Source organism: Pseudophryne corroboree, chromosome 7 (genome assembly GCF_028390025.1).
Source record: "Pseudophryne corroboree isolate aPseCor3 chromosome 7, aPseCor3.hap2, whole genome shotgun sequence".
NCBI classification, from domain to species: Eukaryota; Metazoa; Chordata; class Amphibia; order Anura; family Myobatrachidae; genus Pseudophryne; species Pseudophryne corroboree.
The window spans coordinates 505,428,861-505,435,894 of NC_086450.1; positions in this window are offsets into that span (position 1 = coordinate 505,428,861).

Consider the following 7,034-nt stretch of genomic DNA (forward strand, 5'->3'; position numbering starts at 1 on the left):
ATTTCTCGTAGTCCGTAGTGGATGCTGGGGACTCCGTCAGGACCATGGGGATTAGCGGCTCCGCAGGAGACAGGGCACAAAAATAAAGCTTTAGGATCAGGTGGTGTGCACTGGCTCCTCCCCCTATGACCCTCCTCCAAGCCTCAGTTAGGATACTGTGCCCGGACGAGCGTACACAATAAGGAAGGATTTTGAATCCCGGGTAAGACTCATACCAGCCACACCAATCACACCGTACAACTTGTGATCTGAACCCAGTTAACAGTATGACAAACGTAGGAGCCTCTGAACAGACGGCTCACAACAATAACAACCCGATTTTTTTGTAACAATAACTATGTACAAGTATTGCAGACAATCCGCACTTGGGATGGGCGCCCAGCATCCACTACGGACTACGAGAAATAGATTTATTGGTAAGTAAAATCTTATTTTCTCTGACGTCCTAGTGGATGCTGGGGACTCCGTCAGGACCATGGGGATTATACCAAAGCTCCCAAACGGGCGGGAGAGTGCGGATGACTCTGCAGCACCGAATGAGAGAACTCCAGGTCCTCTTTAGCCAGGGTATCAAATTTGTCGAATTTTACAAACGTGTTCTCCCCCGACCACGTAGCTGCTCGGCAGAGTTGTAATGCCGAGACCCCTCGGGCAGCCGCCCAGGATGAGCCCACCTTCCTTGTGGAATGGGCCTTGACAGATTTAGGCTGTGGCAGGCCTGCCACAGAATGTGCAAGTTGAATTGTGCTACAAATCCAACGAGCAATCGTCTGCTTAGAAGCAGGAGCACCCAACTTGTTGGGTGCATACAGTATAAACAGCGAGTCAGATTTTCTGACTCCAGCCGTCCTTGAAATATATATTTTCAATGCCCTGACAACGTCCAGCAACTTGGAATCCTTCAAATCGCTAGTAGCCGCAGGCACCACAATAGGCTGGTTCAGGTGAAACGCTGACACCACCTTAGGCAGAAACTGAGGACGCGTCCGCAGTTCTGCCCTGTCCGAATGGAAAATCAGATATGGGCTTTTATACGATAAAGCCGCCAATTCTGACACTCTCCTGGTTGAAGCCAGGGCCAGTAGCATGGTTACTTTCCATGTAAGATATTTCAAATCCACCGATTTGAGTGGCTCAAACCAATGGGATTTGAGAAAATCCAAAACTACATTAAGGTCCCATGGAGCCACTGGGGGCACAACCGGGGGCTGTATATGTAGTACTCCTTTTACAAAAGTCTGGACTTCAGGAACTGAAGCCAATTCTTTCTGGAAGAAAATCGACAGGGCCGAAATTTGAACCTTAATGGACCCCAATTTGAGGCCCATAGACAATCCTGTTTGCAGGAAATGTAGGAATCGACCCAATTGAAATTCCTCCGTGGGGGCCTTCCTGGCCTCACACCACGCAACATATTTTCTCCAAATGCGGTGATAATGTTGTGCAGTCACCTCCTTCCTAGCTTTTACCAGTGTAGGAATGACCTCTTCCGGAATGCCTTTTTCCCTTAGAATTCGGCGTTCAACCGCCATGCCGTCAAACGCAGCCGCGGTAAGTCTTGGAATAGACACGGTCCCTGCTGAAGCAGGTCCCGTCTTAGAGGTAGAGGCCACGGATCTTCCGTGAGCATCTCCTGAAGTTCCGGGTACCAAGTTCTTCTTGGCCAATCCGGAGCCACGAGTATCGTTCTTACTCCCCTTTGCCCTATAATTCTCAGTACTTTTGGTATGAGAGGCAGAGGAGGAAACACATACACTGACTGGAACACCCACGGTGTTACCAGAGCGTCCACAGCTATTGCCTGAGGGTCTCTTGACCTGGCGCAATACCTGTCCAGTTTTTTGTTGAGGCGAGACGCCATCATATCCACCTTTGGTTTTTCCCAACGGTTCACAATCATGTGGAAGACTTCTGGATGAAGTCCCACTCTCCCAGGTGTAGATCGTGTCTGCTGAGGAAGTCTGCTTCCCAGTTGTCCACTCCCAGCGAAGAATCCTTGCAGCTTCTGCCATTGCTCTCCTGCTTCTTGTGCCGCCCTGTCTGTTTACGTGGGCGACTGCCGTGATGTTGTCCGACTGGATCAACACCGGCTGACCCTGAAGAAGGGGTTTTGCCAGGCTTAGAGCATTGTAAATCGCTCTTAGCTCCAGTATATTTATGTGAAGAGACATCTCCAGGCTTGACCATACTCCCTGGAAATTTCTTCCCTGTGTGACCGCTCCCCAGCCTCTCAGACTGGCATCCGTGGTCACCAGGACCCAGTCCTGTATGCCGAATCTGCGGCCCTCTAACAGATGAGCACTCTGCAACCACCACAGAAGAGACACCCTTGTCCGTGGCGATAAGGTTATTCGCTGATGCATCTGCAGATGCGATCCGGACCTTTCCCTGGTTTTAGGAGGTTCCTGACAAGTTCGGATAACTCCCTGGCTTTCTCCTCCGGAAGAAACACCTTTTTCTGAACCGTGTCCAGAATCATTCCCAGGAACAGCAGACGTGTCGTCGGGGTCAATTGAGATTTTGGAAAATTCAGAATCCACCCGTGCTGTTGCAGCACTACTTGGGTTAGTGCTACTACGTCCCCCAGCTGTTCCCTGGACCTTGCCCTTATCAGGAGATCGTCCAAGTAAGGGATAATTAATACGCCTTTTCTTCGCAGAAGAAACATCATTTCGGCCATTACCTTGGTAAAGACCCGAGGTGCCGTGGACAATCCAAACGGCAGCGTCTGAAACTGATAATGACAGTTTTGCACCACGAACCTGAGGTACCCTTGATGTGAAGGGCAATTTGGGACATGCAGGTAAGCATCCTTAAAGTCCAGGGACACCATAAAGTCCCCTTCTTCCAGATTCGCTATCACTGCTCTGAGTGACTCCATCTTGAACTTGAATTTTTGTATGTACAGGTTCAAAGATTTCAGATTTAGAATAGGTCTTACCGAGCCGTCCGGCTTCGGTACCACAAATAGTGTGGAATAATACCCCTTTCCCTGTTGTAGGAGGGGTACCTTGACTATCACCTGCTGAGAATACAGCTTGTGAATGGCTTCCAATACCGTCGCCCTGTCTGAGGGAGACGTTGGCAGAGCAGACTTTAGGAACCGGCGAGGGGGAGACTTTTCGAATTCCAACCTGTAACCCTGAGATACTATCTGCAGGATCCAGGGGTCCACCTGTGAGTGAGCCCACTGTGCGCTGAAATTCTTGAGTCGACCCCCCACCGCCCCTGAGTCCGCTTGTAAAGCCCCAACGTCATGCTGAGGGCTTTGCAGAAGCCGGGGGGGGGGCTTCTGCTCCTGGGAAGAAGCTGCTTGGTGCACTCTCTTACCCTTTCCTTTGCCTCGGGGCAAATATGACTGTCCTTTCGCCCGCTTGTTCCTATAGGAACGAAAGGACTGCGGCTGAAAAGACGGTGTCTTTTTCTGTTGGGAGGGGACCTGAGGTAAAAAGGTGGATTTCCCGGCTGTTGCCGTGGCCACCAAATCCGATAGACCGACCCCAAATAATTCCTCCCCCTTATACGGCAATACTTCCATATGCCGTTTGGAATCCGCATCACCTGACCATTGTCGCGTCCATAAACTTCTTCTGGCAGATATGGACATCGCACTTACTCTCGATGCCAGAGTGCAAATATCCCTCTGAGCATCTCGCATATAAAGAAAAGCATCCTTTAATTGCTCTAAAGTCAATAAAATACTGTCCCTATCTAGGGTATCAATATTTTCAGTCAGGGAATCCGACCAAACCACCCCAGCACTGCACATCCATGCAGAGGCGATGGCTGGTCGCAGTATAACACCAGTATGAGTGTATATACTTTTCAGGGTAGTTTCCAGCCTCCTATCCGCTGGATCCTTGAGGGCGGCCGTTTCAGGAGACGGTAACGCCACTTGTTTTGATAAGCGTGTGAGCGCCTTATCCACCCTAGGGGGTGTTTCCCAGCGCGCCCTAACCTCTGGCGGGAAAGGATATAATGCCAATAACTTCTTTGAAATTAGCAGTTTTCTATCGGGGTTAACCCACGCTTCATCACACACTTCATTCAATTCGTCTGATTCAGGAAAAACTACAGGTAGTTTTTTCAGAGCCCACATAATACCCCTTTTTGTGGTACATGTAGTTTCAGAGATATGCAAAGCCTCCTTCATTGCCGTGATCATATAACGTGTGGCCCTACTGGAAAATACGTTTGTTTCTTCACCGTCGACACTAGATTCGGTGTCCGTGTCTGGGTCTGTGTCGACCGACTGAGGTAAAGGGCGTTTTACAGCCCCTGACGGTGTCTGAGACGCCTGTACAGGTACTAACTGGTTTGCCGGCCGTCTCATGTCGTCAACTGATTTTTGTAATGTGCTGACATTATCACGTAATTCCATAAACAAAGCCATCCATTCCGGTGTCGACTCCCTAGGGGGTGACATCACCATTACCGGCAATTGCTCCGCCTCCACACCAACATCGTCCTCATACATGTCGACACACACGTACCGACACACAGGGAATGCTCTTATCGAAGACAGGACCCCACTAGCCCTTTGGGGAGACAGAGGGAGAGTTTGCCAGCACACACCCAAGCGCTATAAATATATAGGAACAACCCTATAGAAGTGTTGTCTCCCTTATAGCAGCTTAATATATCAAAAAACGCCAAAAAAGTGCCCCCCCCTCTCTGTTTTACCCTGTTTCTGTAGTGCAGTGCAGGGGAGAGTCCTGGGAGCCTTCCTCGCAGCGGAGCTGAGCAGGAAAATGGCGCTGTGTGCTGAGGAGATAGGCCCCGCCCCCTATTTCGGCGGGCTCTTCTCCGGTGTTTGTGAGACCTGGCAGGGGTTAAATACATCCATATAGCCCCAGGGGCTATATGTGATGTATTTTTTAGCCAGAACAAGGTATTCTCATTGCTGCCCAGGGCGCCCCCCGCAGCGCCCTGCACCCTTCGTGACCGCTGGTGTGAAGTGTGTGACAACAATGGCGCACAGCTGCAGTGCTGTGCGCTACCTCATGAAGACTGAAAAGTCTTCTGCCGCCGGTTTCTGGACCTCTTCACTTTTCGGCATCTGCAAGGGGGTCGGCGGCGCGGCTCCGGGACCGGACTCCATGGCTGGGCCTGTGTTCGATCCCTCTGGAGCTAATGGTGTCCAGTAGCCTAAGAAGCCAATCCATCCTGCACGCAGGTGAGTTCACTTCTTCTCCCCTAAGTCCCTCGTTGCAGTGAGCCTGTTGCCAGCAGGACTCACTGTAAAATAAAAAACCTAAAAACTTTTTCTAAGCAGCTCTTTAGGAGAGCCACCTAGATTGCACACTGCTCGGACGGGCACAAAAACCTAACTGAGGCTTGGAGGAGGGTCATAGGGGGAGGAGCCAGTGCACACCACCTGATCCTAAAGCTTTATTTTTGTGCCCTGTCTCCTGCGGAGCCGCTAATCCCCATGGTCCTGACGGAGTCCCCAGCATCCACTAGGACGTCAGAGAAACACTTGTTTTAATAAAAATTCAGACCCATTAGTGTCATAAAAAATTATACACATTTACATACAGGAACAATGTCTACATCAAGTCAACAATTGGTTCCAGTTTAGGAAAAATCATTAAAAATCTTGTCCACTCCTAAACGACTTGAAGCCTCCAAGATAAGAGGATACAGTAGGTACAGATAAAACATACAACGTGTTTCGTCAGAACGACTTCATCAGGGGTAAATCCAAAAAAGCAAAATGTACCATAAGAAAAAACAGTAGTATGAATAACCACCGCTAATTGGACTAAATCAGAGCACGTATGAAGGGGAGAATCCTAATTAAATCTCTCCCCATTAGAGTCTGATAAACTCCAGTCCGAAATCCCTAGGACAGGCATTCCCAACCGCGGTCCTCAAGGCACACCAACAGTGCAGGTTTTAGTGATATCCAGGCTGCAGCACAGATGGTTAAATCAAAATAACTGAGCTACTAATTATTAAGTCACCTGTGCTGAAGCCTGGATATCACAAAAACCTGCACTGTTAGTGTGCCTTGAGGACCGTGGTTGGGAATGCCTGCCCTAGGAGGTTAAAACTTAAAGAGGATTGGATAAATCCAAATTTATTCCTAGAGCACTCATTATTATACAACTTTCAACATGTATCAATAGCCAGGGACACGTGCATCCTTCCTCGTGAAGCGGTAGCATTCAGGGATTTTGAACTAAAGCGACTAGACACACACAAGCAAGGGAAGTACTTAAGGGAACCATTGTTTTTTCCTACACAGAATTACCCCTCCCTTTTAGCACCTGAGTGACATCACTATCTGATTGAGCAGCTCACCATTTTTGGCATTGTATTGAGAGGCATGGATGGGTCAGCATTAGGAGGGATTGCTGACACCAGACTGCCATAGGAGAAGTTAGGGGTATCTACAGGTAAGCTGGCTCTCAGATGCTGTAGGAGCCATTACCATGTGGCCTTACACTGGGAATTCAACCCAGACATATTTGTAATTATTTATGGGGTGGGTGTGGGGTGTGGTGGCCCCTGTGTCGGTATGGCTGGGCTGCTTCGGGTCGGCACACCTTAACACTTTATTAACACTTATGATTTTCCCTATCACTTTGTATATATTTTTGTATTATTTTAATCACACCACTTACATAGCACTTCTGTGCTTCTTATTAACCCTTATTAACTCTCACCTGTGTGCTGACCTGGGGTGGCCGACCTGTGCCGACGTTATGGGGTCCTGCACCCCGGACCCATACCTAGTATTAGGGACCCCCAGTGACGGAGAAGCCTTGTCGATCGGCCTGGGGGCTTAACCCTATATCTGCAGATATACGCAACCAAGATCTCCATATTATCTGACTATTATGTAGTAATATTTTTCACTCGGTGTGCATTAGGGAACCATTGTTTTTTCCTACAAAGTACTTAAGGTAGACTGAACGACAATTTAAAGAGGATGGTGTTGCATAGATCTGCAATCCGTTCCGCCGTTCTCGCCGGGGATAGTGAACAAGCAAGACATTTTGTCTCCGCAGATCATTCCTAAACTGCTG